Genomic DNA, 16,673 nt, shown 5'->3' on the forward strand with positions numbered 1-16,673 from the left:
CGGGACCAGAAGCCGGATCCAGAGGCTGGCGTGTGTTGTTGCTGCGGCCGTCACGGAGACGATCCATTTCTCGGTTAACTTTGTTATACCCCTAGACGCCTCCTACAATCACCAGATCAGCAGCCACACCGACGAAGGTCCACAGCCTAAAAAAAAGTAGCGACAACGCCTGGATTGGTTTAAGTGGCACGCGTCAATCGTGCGAGACTTCATTGGTACAGTGAATTCGAGAAGAAGTCGCAAAAATTATAATGTTGTATATATATGTATATACGTCGAGAGCAATTAGTTAGCAGAGCGAATGAATTATTTGTAGACGCATATTTGAAAAAAATGCTCAAAGACAGACACATAAACCGCTGTGCCGACTCATATAGTAATAGTCTGCACAATGGTTGGTAAATCTAGAGGATACGTTTTTGGCAAATGCCTAAACTAATAGAAAACCTCAACGAATAAGCTCAGTGAGTGGGAAATAGTTGTTGAGGTGTGATCGATCAATGTTATCGAGACAGAGGTCAGCTCTTCACTCAATAACTGAATGAAAATATCTACGTTTGGAGCCTACCTATATGTTCCGAGTGTTACGTTTGCCATATGGCTGGCTCTCAGCACGAAATTTTCTAGACCCGGGTTCGAACCTAGAAAACGTGTCCCCAAGACCGGCTGTCTGATTCAATGCCTAACGGCGGTACCGGACGCAAAACTCTCAACAGAAAAAAAAAGAGGAACCTACCCACCTGCGCCCAACGAATTGCGAAGGAAGTGGTATATAAAAAAGAAAAACAACAGCAACGAGATATGAATAGCAATAAAAAGCAAAGCGTGCAAGGAAAAATCAGATGCGTCCACGTCACTAATAGCAGCAGCGCCAACGAAAAGAAACAATATTGCTAAGCGCCGCCATAATGACGTTATTTATTGTTCATATCAAGGTTCGCACAAGTAGGTGGCTGACGGAAAAGACCTAAAGAGACGCCAACCACAAAGCAACGGCAACAGTCCTAACGGGGAGCAAAGAAGTCGAGCGAAACGGACGAATAATAGGCATGAAAAGTGTGTACGTATATAACGCTGATACGAACCTAGGCGTACCGTCGGGAAAAAGGAAGCTTTATCACCTCCCTCAATAATCTTTGACGCCGCGTATATCCGCCATGAAGAAGCTGGCAGCCGACGGCAGTTTGCTAGTAATTCCTCCAACCTCATTTTTTTCAACGAGAAGCAAGCTCTCATATTCAGATAATTTTCATGAAACAATACTGTTTACGAGAACTGGGCAGAGCGCCCTGTCAGGGTGACGGAAAGGAAGAGGAAGCAATAAGTTTTTTTTTTTGTTTTATTTTTTGTTCATTTTTTTGTAGCAAAAATTGGGGTGTGGTAGAGTCATGCAACGTAGCGATAGCTGGGGATCCGTACGATTTTATCCATGCAGCGGGTCTAACGGGAGTAGCTCAGTTATACTTGTTCTATTATGTGAATCTACATAGCTTCTTCAAGCTAAACGATGTCATTTAGATTCTTTACTGTGTGCTTAACAAGCTCATATGGGTATTTGGCAGGATTTTCTGCTATATGAATACGTCTTTGTTGTTTCGAAGAATACAGCGTTTATTTAGTGGGGGAGAACTTCAAACAGGCTGAGCAGATTGCCTTCTTTTGTGTTTTGCTTTCGTTTTGGTTTTATAAGTATACATCTACCTTATTTGATATTTCCTAATTATAGAGTGTATACAGATAATAAGCTCGTGTGCGCATACGACTTCCGTTGATCTTACGCCGTGCGTAAATATCACCCTTTGAAGGGTCATACCTATAAACAAGAAGATATTGTGCATATATTCGTCTTGACGGTTTCTACATAGTTCCCGGAGGTTACAGTCATGTATCAATTGCATCGACGGCTTTATTGTGACTTTATTCATGCGACTCGAGTAATAAGGCGCGACCAACAGATGCCCACCGTACGCGACATGATCGTCTGACCACGGTACCTCCGTCGTTACCAATCATTGCTTTGACGAGTACACTGATTTAAAGGCAGAGTCTACTTACAACGGAAGCGGGTAGCTGTCCCCATTACGGCTAGTCTTTTGTAGCCGATACAACGACTAATGCTCGAAGAACTTAAGATGCCTACGATCGCCGAGACAACTCTAGAGATGACACTTACCTCAAGTTTTTTCCGTTCGTTATGATGTAGATACGACACGATGTCGGCAGCGTTCTTCGGAATTATTTCAGCGGGTCTGCGCAAACGATGACACGATCAATAAATGGACAATTAAAAAAAAATCGATGTCGTTGTCATGGCAGTATCTAAGAATCTTCCTGCAGTGTATGTAACATTACGATAGTCTATTGTCCACCATTACGTCGACCATCGCATCCAGTGAGGTGGGCGGGTGAGAGGCCTTAGTCATTTGTAGAAAAAGCCAGGTACTCGTGTAATATTCGTTATTAGAATTTCTGTCCTCACCCTCTGCATGTCCTTAAGCTAATCATATGTTAACAAAACAAGAAGACTTCATATTTAAGCCTGCTTTTTTTTTTTCTTTTTTAATCTAAGTTCATAAGGAATTTAGGATATGGCTGGATTTTCTATTTTACTAATGTGTCTTTGTTAGTGAGCGTTATGAAAAAAATAGCTTTTACTGTAAGATGCCATTACCTTCAGCGTCGAGCGGAGCTTGGTCTGCGGCAGTAACAAACGGTAAAACGTCCAATAACACGCACACCTGAGGCGGCGATAATAGTTAAGTATCTTAGTAACAGTTCAGCGGATATGCATAGCTACGACGAACTTTCATGCCAGAAGAAATATTCGGACCCAACTGTGAATAAGGTTTGAACGAAGCCGTAATTGTTGGCACTGGGTAATTTTGGTGCAATTTTGCATGCTTTCAGTAAGACTCTACTTTGGGTGCTTAGACAACAAGGCTGGGAATGGCTGAGAATTGGCAATCACTTTGCTAAGCTTCCATGGAGAGCAGCATCACATAGAAAGGTTCATTCTCATTTAGAATACTAGGAATAAAGTAGACCGCATACGTCTAGCTAGTGTTCCGTAAATAAGCCATTATAAACGGGCGAAGAAGTACCGACAAACACGACATGGCATAGTATTCCAAAGGTAAAGGCGTTTTCAAGGAAGGGGAAAAAATTCGATTCTGGGTTCGATTCCAAGCTTGTATTTTGGACGTGAGGATTTTTAAGGATTTAGCTGTCTCCATAAAGAGATCCACGTAGAAAATTCTGTTGTGAGGTATGAGATTTTTCAATATACGACCGTTATTATTAAAATCGTTGAATAAAGTGTCGCTAGTTTCTTCGAATCGTCCTGTTTGACGAAAAGACGTCTGTTTTTATGGTCTACCTGAAGTAAGCTAGATTAAAATGTCGCTGTGATAGCTTAATGGGTGCTTGCCTGCTAATCTTAAGGACACGTTGTGTTTTAAATAGAAACCCGGACATAGACACACGGTTCGTTTCGTGCTGGAGGCCAGTCGCCCGATGGAGCCATGTCCAACAGCGTTAAACTCCTATGGCGGTTTGTCACACTCATGTGTCCTACATCGAGCCTGCTAAAGCAAAAATGCTTGAATGATTAACACACGTCTTGGTGTGCTAGGCTCGATGTCACAATAACTTGGTCAAGAAATATTATGGACAATCAACCCAACTTCACTTCTTCCTTGCTTGCTTGACAATAAAGCTGCTAATTTAAATTTGAATTCTGTTAGGAGAACTGAGTCCTTTCAATTGACGGCGAAGTTCGCTCGCAATAATGATAGGCGTCACGCCTCGGTATCTGGTAGATGACCGTCCGTATCTAACGGCATCCTACGCGACCTAGCCTTTTCACAAACGAATATAGCCTACAGATGTCCCCTACCCAATAAACGCATAAGCCGAAAAACTGGTAGCTACGTCTATTCCTTGTACGTCTGTAAATAACTGCGACCTCTATCTGGGTTCGAATCGTAGCGGCCTACGTCGCTATGTGCATTACACAAGTAAACTATGCCAATGGATGATTTGATAACAAACTTAGTAATTACGTCACTGGTTTTTTTATCGTGAACGCCAACCAATTGTTCGCATGGCTCCTATATCGTGGAGCAGATTCGATACGAACTAATGGGCATCGTGCTACTGATCGCTGTCACCTCGTCTATTTGTTATCATAGGTTGACTGGTTACGTGTCTGTTTGTATTGTGCCGACAGGTGAAGCAGTAGCCGTACTTATCATAGTTTTTGAGCCGATGACGCCGGCGCCGCATCATGAGAGCAGTGATTTCTCCGTAGCTTCATTCACATGTTCGCATTTCGTGTATTCAACGCCGACGACAAAAGAGACTGTCGCCTGATCGGCGTCTGCTGATTGAGGTTCTGCTTTTGTCTCAGAGAAACAAACCGGGCCATCGATGTCGCTCACCGAATCTTCGCTAAAGCTTTAAGCTGTTCTCCGGGAACGCACCAACGGCGATGCGGTTGAGTCTTCATTATATCCGTCTACGTAAGGCTAGCGATCAGAGCTGAGTGCAACTCTGACCAATGGCACGCTGTTCGAACCGTGTTGCGCTGTCATCGGGAGGTCGAAGTCACACGCCGATGTGCCGAAAAGGAGCTGAATGTGACGACCGAGACGATTCTGACAAGTTATTCTGTATAGACCATATTTAGACACAACGATAACAAAGAAATCATCCGAGACCGAAGCTTTGTATGCATGAATTGCCGGTCAGAGCTTTATGTGTTCAGCGATCTTCATTTTAACATAACACTGTTCCCGGCTTCTGGCAGATTAGCTTTACATGTCCAGCCTCGTTGCAGCTGTTGTCATGCTATTGGTAAACAAACCTTGTTGATGTTAGAAGCAATGGCATAGCTACGCAGGCTTAGGCAAACACAGTCCCAGTTCCGAGTGCAAGTTAGCCTATACCGAATCTGAAATGGTTTTCGAGATGGACGAGACACCTAACATTAGCCGGCGGACAAAAGCAGGGTGACGGCGTGGTCCAGTAGACGATGGTCGCTTTGTACACGCGATCGCTAGCAAATCGCCTTATTGATTGACTTAATAGGTCGTCCCATCATCGGCTGCGGATCAGTTTATGAAGTCATTGGACAGACGATTTCGTTTTTCTCTTGGTTGTCCATGTTGTCGCGATAGCCCTTGAGCCTCTGGGAGGAGCTGGGACCTAATACGGAGAGAAAAATAAATGCAGTATGAAGAGATTACCTCTGTCGGAATCCGTAAAGAATTCAAGGACAAGGCGTGACATGGCAAATTCTGCCGCCTAAACATGGTGGACATAACTAGTGAAAACACCTTTTACTGAATTTGGTCGAAAGATGGCCAGGTTGTGGTCGAAACGCGGTTCAGAGGCATTGACGCGGCCACCGTCTCCGCAGCTCATGTCGGTTTGCTTCATCCGTTTTGCCGACTCAGCGTATTGATGGCGAATGGAGGCTGACTCAGACACTGGACTTTTGCTACTGGCAGTCACTGAACGGATGTGCACGGTTGTGCACGCTTCTAAGAACTTCCCGTAACGGACCCGGTCGATTCTGTCGGGATGGGCCAGTTCGTGATCCATCGCTACTAACGAATATATCACGACGACCTTCGATTACCGTAGAAATTAGAAGGGTAGACAAAAGTGCCGTTACGTGGCCGGAAAGCAGAGCTTCTTGATGGTGTTGAGAAAGGCCGCAGCTGAAGCGCTGGCGAGCGAAGCTGCAGTGTCGTGAAAATAAGTCTTGTGTTTCACGTGATTGTTAGAGCGCAGCTGTTGGCCGACATACGGTTTATTTTATAAAAAAAAAAATAGCTTCATTCACAAATAATTATATAACAAAAGCTTGATTAAACCTAAACTGATATATATTTTTCAATTTATTAGAGGATTAAGACACATTTTCCCCTTTTTTTTTCCATTCCAGCAGCCCGGCTCCTCAGTTAACTGGTAGTACAGGCCATTTGACGAGAAGGCTAGTGCGTTCTGGGTTCTCCATTGGAAATGTATGGACCCCTTAGAATTTCTGTGAGGGTACTAACCAGGCCAAAATTCACGATTGAAAAAATGACGGATGATATTAGTAAACGAAATACTGGTAGGAGTTCATAGGTATCGCTACGATGTCTTTAGTGGAAATTCAGCACGCGAATATTAAAATTTTATATTGGTAATAAAATGTCGCATAATCACTGTATCTTATACATACAGTAGACCTTAACCAAAAACGCATCTTTTCTCGCTTTACGTCAAAAATAGAATACGTCTCATGTTGATTTGCAATACTCAAGAATGAACGTGCGACCAAATCGGGAATAACACCAAAGAGTTACGTATATTACATTTGAATAAAGTCTGCCTCGCGATAATGATACATTTATAGAGGGAAAATTCGTCGATGCTTAAGGCTGGCTAAGGCAGCACCCTCCTACTTGTTTATATAACTGTCATATAACTAAAATAAACGAGTAAGATATATATGTCACTGCCAGCTGCCTCGTTATGTAAAAAAAGAAGGCAGAAGAGTCACAACAAAGTGTAATAGACCTGTCACAGACGTCAAACGAGCAGGTTGATCACTCGATGGAAACTTTCGTATGCCCCTGTCAATCGATAGCAGTCCTATGTTGGTTTTTCAAAGTGTGGCGTACGTTTCACATAAGACCGAACAGGCCGTATTGAATTGAACGCTACGGTTGTAAATTAGCGAAGCACTAACTGTACGAACCGGCATTAAAGGACGATAAAGTTTCCTATAGGGATTGGCATTGTTGCCATATGTTGATCCAGGGAAAGTACTTGTTACTTCTCTAAAATTTATAGCTCGCTAATATTACCGCTGATTGTTACAGCTGTCATTAAATCACACCCGCAGGACGAATCTCTGACTCACATACAGCTTGCAAGCTTTATTTGCATGGTACAATGAAATCGGGCGACCGTATGTGGACCTTACCTCAGCGAGGCCATTCGTTCTACTACAATACTCAATGATCGACCGATGCGTCCATGTATTCAACTACATACAGCATAGCGATCGGAGTTAGCATTCCTTCTTCAGCCGGTTACTTCACGTGGCTTCGTCGCGTAACCCTCCGGCGGCGATATAGAGCTGGCCGTCGAAGACGAGATTGGCCGCGGCGTCGCCGCTACAATAACGTCAAACGTTAGCTATCCAACAGTGGAAGGCAATGAGCGAGTCTACTAGTAGTCGTAGTCATAGTCCTTTCGGACCTCGACGTCGAAGAAAAATAAAGGGAAGTATCGCGTCACCGTGCCATCGACGGTCGCCCATGGACATCATCTCAGTCTCGCTACTCGTGGCACAGGGTCGTGATGGGTATCCGTTCATCTGAGATCTAACGCGACGACGACAGAGATCTGAACGAACGACACGAAGACTTGAAACGATAATTGGCACCACAACAGCGCCAGCTTAAACAGTCGATGCACAGCAGCCAGTCAATAATTATTGAAGAAATCCGAGTCATTTTTTCTGTCGCGTATACATACATAAATATATCGGTGATACCATTTACTTTAACAGGAACACGAAAAGCGACGGCAGCGGCACTTCAATTGTGCCATGGCAGATACAATATGCTCGTACTGTTCGATCCACGAAACGAAAATAAAGGAAGGTGGAAAAAGAGTTCGTGCCGATTATATCGCCGCTGCCAGACTGTCTCACGGAATGAAATGCTGGCTAAATGGCACTTCGTTGGTACTGCTGACATTTGTCTAAACCAAGCATATAATAACACAGCTGCGACAACTGCTAAACACAATCACGAATGGTGGACTTACGTCCAAATACCTCTATATCATTGTAAGCGTGTATCAATCTGATTGATCGGCGGGTCGGTAGGCTCACTATTATAGTTTGGCATTACGCCATGCGAGATTTGAATGCGTACGTCTGACGTAAGGTGGACTTAAGAAATGACTGAAGAATGGCATTTGCTGTGCGTGTGGGACACCCGGACGACCCGGGAACGATTACCAGAGCACAACTTGACTTATTAGAGGGATTTTATCGAATGCTAGATAGAACTGTAATGTACCCATCGAATACCTTTATGAACCGATTTATCATGTCTAGGCCAATGCTAACCCTAAATTTTGTCGGTAAAAAGTGTAGCTGAGTGTCAGAAACTTACATCAAATAGATAAATACAAACAGCTCTGCTCAAAAATAAATTTTTAATTAGACTTTATTTCCATAAGAAACTTGTCGTTCATAGCTAAATCCCGCTCAATCCTAACATTTCGTGACCACATTGCGGCAGAGGAATACTATGATTATTTGCACACTTCGGCGTAGTTTCCATCGACCGCGTATTTACTGATTACTATCGCTAGCGCATCAATACCTGCATCGCTTATTCAACTAGCCTCATTTTAGGACCACCTCTGACTTAACATGAGAATCGCCTCGATAACGTACAGATAGATTTCTCGCAGCATTCGGCTGCTACCTTTCGCCAATACTCATTGGCGCACCATTGATAGATGCGTCATTGCTGATTGCTGGCTGTGGTGCCCACGGCAAGTTCGGACGATCTGAACGAGCGCCGTAATATCCGGAGCGGCCAGCCAGCCAGCCAGTGTAGCCACTCTAATAGCTCATCGGTTTTCCACAACGCGATGATAGCTCGATCCGTAGTCGAAGAGTCCATCTACAATGAACGATCCGCGTTCATCCAGACGACCACTTCGAAGCATCCCCTCCGTCCCCCCATCGTCTAACCGGTCGATTTCTGGTCTTGTGGCTACTGTGAGCTTCTTCTCGCGCACACGCGCGCGCATACTATTGCACTTATCTCCACAGCTCGAAAAACTATGAACCTATAAAGGAGCGATTTTTCTCTCCTACATAATCCCCAGTGGCACCCGCGCGTGTTGAACATAGATGCGTGAGCGATGAGGGATAGCTGATGAGCTCTTCACTTGCGTTAGTCAACTTAAATAGTAGCCTCCTCCATCTCGCGCCATCTGAGAATCGTTGCGTCAAGACTCACCATTACCAGTAACTTCAGCGTCATCGACGAGCCGAGCAAACTAGCCAATGGTATCTGCCGTAGACGTATCCATTCCTGTGTTTCGGCTTTCCCATTGCCGTGCCCCGTATCCCATCGAGCATCGGGCGTCCGTCTTCTTCACGGTGGTATCATCGCTCAGACAAAGCCAGCGAGCCGTAGAGACGGACTTCGGGCTATTGTTGTCTGTCCTACCCAGCAGCCGTACTTGTGTGGCCCTGTGGCCATGCTTACCATTGGTTGACCACTGCTCGTCTGTTATCTCTTTCAACTTGATAAGCAAGAAGAACTGCAACAACAAGTAACAGCAGCGTATCACAACACGCGAGACAACAAAGTCCGTTTTGGCATCTCATCGATCTGACCACCTTGTCGTTCGGTTGGTCGAACTGCCAGCCGTTCGCCTACCGACGAACATCAAGCAGGTCGTCGATCCGCGTGTCCCGGACAGATACAGGAAGGAGGGGCGGCGCTTGAGCATCATACGCGTTGCCTCTCCAGCGTATTTAGACAAATACAAATAATCACCATTGTTGCATTCGTTGTTGTTGTTAGAGTTACTGTATCTGGGGGCGCTCCATCTCTCCTTTCGCTCAGCTAATTTCTGCACACCACGTGTGTGTGCAGGCTTAAGCGGACAAATGAAAACGACAATGAAAATGCTGATCCTGATGATTTTATGTAACCATATCGTCAACCGCCTAACAGGTCATCCAACATCCATGTCGTTGTTATAGCTGTTGTTTCCTTAACTAACCGCTTTTCCATGTGTAGAAGATGCGGCATGCAATCAAACTCGAAATATTACATGGACCATGTGTACGGTACACTCTGCGATGTACGGTCGCTTAATACACCGATCCGGACGATACACGGATGTAGCTAATTGAAACTGTTTTATTTAACAAAAATAATAAAGAGTACGACGGTCCAAATCGGACATAAGATTAAAACCGCGCCTTGGTTATCACACCACCCGCGCTGTAATTAGGCGGCTTTTGCTTGGGAGACCCATTGCATCCTGTGGAACAATTCTGGTACGCTATAATAGAATCAAATGATTTGTGGATGTGTTCGTTCAGGTGAGATTATTAAGAAACTAAGATTAACCACAAGGGAACTGCTCCGGTTCTTTATGAAGATTGCGTATATGTGCCGCTTGGCGGAGCGGCTCACTTAGTTTAGTATGCTGTTCCTAAAATTCAAGTTGGACATGAAGGGGAATTCTGGATGTTTCTTCAATGTGTGATTTTGGATATCCAAATGCAGGTATGAAGGAAAATTAACAGATTGAAAGGACTTTGTGTGCAAAAACTTCATTCGTAACGTAATAATAGTACCGATGTTCGCTGTCATTTCTTAGACTCTTCAAACAAGCAACTTATAAAACAAAAAAAAAAGTACAGAAGAATGACGGTACCACAATCACTAGCAATTTCTCTAGAGCGAATGTCTAAAAAAGGTAAGCTTCGTCTAAGCAGCGTAGTAAACTAGTGCAAAATCCAAAGATCTGAGCAGGTTGACTGGCAAATTTCTCAATTCGGTATTATCTGGACTATTGCACGAATTTACGCTTTTACACAAGCATTCCTAACAGATGAGTCTGCTATCAAACAACATACACCATCCTAAATACACTTCTTGAACGCGATTTCATATACAGCGGATCCCGCTGAACGACTGTATCCTGGTGTGAAACAGGCACCCATAATGAAACAACCGATTGAAACCTCGTCCGTACGGTTTTCTTCTTGGCTAACAGATTTACAACTTGATTTAGTCGTCAACAATGGCAGGACAAACCGAGAAAGGCAGGTTCCACACTCAGCGGCACTCCTCTTAACGTAACGTCTCTGATCGGAACTGTATTGGCGTCGTTGTTGCCACCGCTGACGTTGCGGTACCCGCGTTGATCTGCATTCCTCGAACGCTAACGGAACGAACGTTTACGGAGCGACCTTTCCTCGACGTCGAGGTGACAACTCAACGAAGCGTCGCACTGAATTAAGTCTCGCTCGAGTGACGACGACCACCACATAACGGCAAACGGTAAAAAGTGCGCGTGGCAAACAGACGTCCACACATTCGCGTATTGCTAGGTTGTCGCTAACTCATCTGTTTTCGCCCGATTTCGCTTGCCATGCCCAAGGTAATACAAGGGACAAGGCTCCTACCGTCGGACCACACGTGGAGCCCGTTGCCACGCGAGGTATTGCCTGTGAGGGTCCAACTTCCAGCGGTACTGTTCTGTACCTGACTGCTCATGAGATGTTCAAAACGCGGGCGTATGTATGACTTTTTCTCTACTTCGACTCTTGATATATCTCTATCTTTCTCTATCTCTCATAAAAAACGCTATGCGATTATATTAGAAATAGCTCACCCGCAGCCGTTGCCGATGATTTGCTGTCCTTCTTGCTTAACCTCTGGCCGTCGACGCAGTGACGTTCTGATCACTGACACAAGTTAGCAACTGCTTCTGCTGGCACTCCAGACGAGCAGCACTAAACATAGCTTTCGGACCGCCTAATTCAGTACGTATATCTATTAGACTGCATGTTGTATCTTGAAGTAGGATGTACTTCAGAGAGCTAGTCTGGCACAGAGCGATATCCTATGGTATTCCCAGTCTATAGTACGGCACTACAAGAAAACGAAAACTGACCTCTTGACGACCGCCCGATGCCGGCCTATTTAGGGCGAGGCTATGAGCTTGCCAATTTCAACACAGGGGATACGATACGCGCTCGCACACACACACACACGTATACAAATAGACGCTCACAAGAAAAGTGTCAAGCCATAACAAAGTGAAGATAGCTCACTTGCTGCGGTGTTATGCTCCCGTCGCGGCTCTCAGTTTAGTTCAGCGGGCGAGTGAAGACTGAAGACCATACGAAAACAGGGAATAAATTCCCAGTAAATCTAAGTGGTGGCCCGTATTGTTCGGTGGTCTGCGCTCCCGATCTTTTTCTACTTCGCCTTGTTAATTCATCGTCTCGAGCTGTCTCCATTCTGGTGTTTTTAAAGACAAATAAAGATGCCCAAGAATAAAGGTATCCAACTGTTGGTCTTCTTTTTTTTTTTTTCACAAGAAAGATATGTGCCGCTGAAGAGTTGTGGCCTGTTTGCTCTCATTTGTTGAGCGTGATGTCATCGTTTCCGCAGGAATACCGCGTCCTGTATAAGCCACCAGCGGTCAGTGAATTAGGTGACGTTTGCGATTCTCACTGGGTGTGCACGTACATATCTATAATAGGGACCATTATTAAATTGTTTGTAATATATGAGGCCGTTTCCTACTATTGCAACAAATCGGCTTATCCTGTTTGGCTATGTGATTCCTTCAACTAAAAATGTCACGTTTTTGCTGCGACTAGGAAAAAGTTAGCACAACTGATGTTTACGGGCGTGCGCTTCTTTACATGTATCTACGGAACGCATGTTCTCGTATCGAGTGGATAGGCGATTTTGACCTGTCTTCTTTCCTGCAAAAGTGACCCGCTTGCCGCTAGATCAGGCTGTTAGTAAATATATTACATAATGACACTGTTATCCATTCTCTATGACAAAGACCAATAATGATCGGGCTGATAGTAAGCGAAGCCAACCTGCTATAATTCTTTCAACAGCTAGCTTGCACTCACCGGAGCCCGGCCATAGTGAGTACCCGTAGGTAAATCTGCCACACTTGACCAGTTAAGATCTCCGATCAAATGGGCAAAAAAGTACCGGAGAAATCTTACAGGGTGACGAGGGCTAATTTAAAACACGTTCGTACAATTCGACTGTCTCAACTTTAACGTGGGGTCTTCGCCCTTAAGGGCCACTCAATTCGAAAGGAATTACACTAACTCAAAACTCGTTACGCCAACAGAAAAACACGGTATTTAAAATAGCGGTACAATATTACAGCCAATAATAAGTTTATGCAAAAAAAATAGTCGATCTGATATTTCTCAACAGCATTTTTCTGTTATCTATCCGCGCACACGTCGGCATAAGAAAGGCCAAACACGCACGTTTGGTAAAATCACGTTACACATTTTCACGGGTCTGAGTCATTCGAGTCGCGATCAGTGCTAAATGGCCGCAGTAGATCTAGCCACTTTTCTCCGACCGTTGACGCCTACGATTCATTTGAGCTGCTCAGTCGACATGCTACAGCCCATCATATACACACACATACACAGAGGCACTTAAGGCTAGTATTGGGTCTGGTACTTATCTCATTGAGCTGTGGTGAGCACCCACAGATCATAGTGGAGTGAGACCCAAATTGCTCAAAGATAAAGTCGCCGACACCGACCCAGTCCAGCCAGCTCTGATTCCGGTAGTGGAACGACGTATTCTATGGCAGAGCATAAACCACGATGGACCAGTTATGCTCTTAGAAACAGTTTGTTTCAGGACGTCGAAATCGAGCCCGAAAAAATAGTTCTACCATCCCGCTGTTTTCGGTTCTGCATAGATTCAAGCGTATACGGAATGAAGCCATGTTCCCCGGTAAGGATGCGTCGGCGACGTTCATCATGATGATCATCGTAGCGGCCAGATAGCGTTTGTGCTAACGCGTCTCGTATGATCAAGACGAACTAAATTGCTCGCACAGCCAGGTTCATTAATCAAAAAATACAGCTTGTCCAAGTCGAACGTGTCAAAGTGCCTTGATTTTCGCCCTTTGCCAAATGTATGAAATTGTATCAAATCGCTCGAATACCTAGTAACTAAGTGCCTGTGCCCTTTGTAGGCGGGGGTGTGATTTGGCACAGGATCGGCCGGATTAAAGTAGGTAGGTCCCTAGCTAGTCATGGGGGCAGCACTAGTGGTTTAGGTAGAAATACAAGTAGTTAAAGATAGGTAGGTAAATCGAGCGGAAATACGCACATTAAGCGCATGGGACGTTGCTATAGATTGAAAAAGTACAAATTAGCGTACTTGTCGTGTATCTTTTGTAACTGAGAGATGTAGCAATGTATATCGCATATACTTAGATCTGTCGGGACGGTCATTACTGACAACGTCCACCATGAGGCCGGTTTTTTGCAGCAGGTTTTTTTAGCGAAGCTTGTAAAGGGTTCGGGTTGTTCCTTCCTCAGACACTTGGGAGCCACTGCAGAACCGGATAAGATCAAATGGCATATAGACAATGATACGCAAAGGGTGAGGAATCGGCCATAACTTCATAACCTTGCTAAGCGTGTTGTTGCTACATGGGATGACCGATTCAAAAATCAATTTAGAAACCCCAAAAATGTCAACAGTGTCACAACGGCATGCAGGTCTCAGCCATTCGCAGAAATGTCGCTAGACGACAGCATTAAAAAGTTTGCCCAGTCGCGTGAAATGATTTATTGTTAGAACTTGGGTGTGACGACACGGTTGTGATGATAATAAAACTATATATATATACGTTTGGACATCTTGGTAGCATTCAGTCTCTTAGGGTGTCATAGGGCCTGGCCTGCAGCATCGCTTGAGGGAGTCCAATGAACCGATCACTACATAAACGAAATAAAAATGTTACGTTTTGTTCATAGTCTACAATGCTTGCGACAGATGAATAGTATTAGTATAATGCAGCACCCAGCTAAATATTACATACAATACGGTTTTCCTTCAAACTACGCAAATCAGGCATTGTTTGTCGCTCCGCGATTTTTGAAAATAATTTCCGTTTTAGTCCTTGTGACACGGCGCGAAATTAGTTTTATTTAATTTACATTTTTAGAGACTTTGCTCTGTAATTCTGTACGGTCGACCACAAGAAGGTACATTTACCAATTTTAGTGATACTGGGACCTATTTTCGTCAGTAAAAGGAGATTTATAAAGTGATCTTAGTTTGCACAACGTATCTAATCTACGTAGGTTACATTTGAATGTTAAATAAGGAAGCAATGTTTTTTATTTGTACTATTTCTAGTAAAATAGAACTAATAAACGTGCCGATACAAAAGCAGTTTGACTACAAAAACAACTTATGTACCCAAAAACCATTTTGGCAAGCGAACGTATTAACAATTTCCATTTGCGAGGGCCAAAATGTCAGTTATCCTTCACTGACGCTTTTGCTAACATTATTACTAGATTTGTGGCGAAACGTCGATTTGTTGAAGCCGTTAATACCCCACTCAACACTTCTACGACGAGTCGTCTTGGTCACGATTTCTCTGTTTGAAGTTGTACGATTGAATACTTTCGATTCCGCCGTCCCGTCGTCGGATACCTTAAAGCCCACTTTTGACCACCCAACATTCGAAACTTCGTAGACGTCACCGACCGTTGGTCCGCCTTCCTAGACGCCGCCACTGGCCGATATCGGTGTGAAAGCGCCGGCTGACGCTGGTATTCCTTTCATGTTTCAATAGATACAAGGTTTGATGCGGGTTTCCGTGGACGCCTGCTACCTGGGAACTACACTTTTCATCAGCGTATTGGGGGAAGTACGTGGGGCAGCTAACTACAATATTAAGTGGGCACCAAAAGCGAAACAGCCCCATTCTTACGGGTCGGCACTACATAGAATGTCCGAATTAAGTAAACGTAAATGTGTATGCGTTGGGCACTGGGTATTTTGCACTGAGCACTGGATACCTGGGGCGCGCAAATTTGATTCTGCACTGTAAATACTTAGCAAGGATTTATTGCATTTCGGGCCAGTGAGCGGCATCGATGCAGGGTCGTGTGCGCGCGTTTGGCAAATTCGCCATGGAGAAGGTAACTGTTAAGTTTCTACAGTTAGACACCTACAGATGAAAAAGGTCGCGTTTGAGTCAGCTTTTTCCTTTCAACACATGACTAACGCAGACAAATACATGTACACAGAGAGTCTGAACAAGTTAGACAATCAGATTTTGATTCGTGCCCTCAATGCCCACAAAAATGTAAAAAACATGACAATTTTTCTTTTTCCGTGCCTAAACGCGTCATTGTTACTCCGGTAAACAATGCAATTTATCTACCACAAACGACCATTTATAAATGATTTTGAGAAAATCGTGTATATATATATATATATAAAACGGAAATAGCCAATACGCTCCAAAGTTTTTTTATACATTTTTGGCAGGTGTGTAAGGTTCGAAAGCAAATACTATTAATAAGGGTATTACGAGATGGCCGAAATGTTCCTTTAACTACTGATGACAAATCAGGTGCACGCTCATTGGGTCAGAATCAGAAATATAGACTATTAGTCTGCTCGAACGTATCGCTATGTGAGTTCCTAGGGCATCGTCGCGGTATCGTAGATATGCAATACAGTATTGCGTAACAGAACCTATCTGAGAAGTTTCAAGTTGGCGAGCAACGTGATGTTGTCGTATATTGTCAAATGTTATTAAGCAATTATAGACTTTGCCTGCTAGATACGAGATAAATGTATTTGTACACTTGTCGAAACTATATTATACAAATACAAACATTATATTATGGAGTTCTGAAGTACAAAATTGCTTTTGGCACACGTAATTATATAAATGTTCTCCCATTTTAATTCATTCCCAACCCACGGTCCAGTGCATTATTGAACTATCTAATGTGCTGCCTCATGTAACGTGTGTACAACAGCTTTAACCTGTAATAACCTACAACTAGTTTTCCATGACGG

General features: G+C 44.0%; 1 protein-coding gene across 7 annotated transcripts in view; it reads left to right on the forward strand.

The window, feature by feature from the left end:
• LOC111249583 (transcription factor atoh7-like) overlaps window positions 1-16,673 on the forward strand; it is a 60,951-nt gene that overhangs the window by 24,540 nt on the left and 19,738 nt on the right. Inside the window, exons 2-3 of one of the 7 annotated variants that reach the window (XR_015326408.1) lie at window positions 5,954-11,111; window positions 11,212-11,347. The exons of the other annotated variants lie outside the window; for them this stretch is intronic. The gene's annotated coding sequence lies outside the window, so the exon portion shown is untranslated. The remainder of the gene's footprint in view (window positions 1-5,953; window positions 11,112-11,211; window positions 11,348-16,673) is intronic. 7 annotated transcript variants of the gene reach the window in all.

The sequence above is a fragment of the Varroa destructor genome, unplaced genomic scaffold (genome assembly GCF_002443255.2).
Source record: "Varroa destructor unplaced genomic scaffold, Vdes_3.0 BEIS01000004.1, whole genome shotgun sequence".
NCBI classification, from domain to species: domain Eukaryota; kingdom Metazoa; phylum Arthropoda; class Arachnida; order Mesostigmata; family Varroidae; genus Varroa; species Varroa destructor.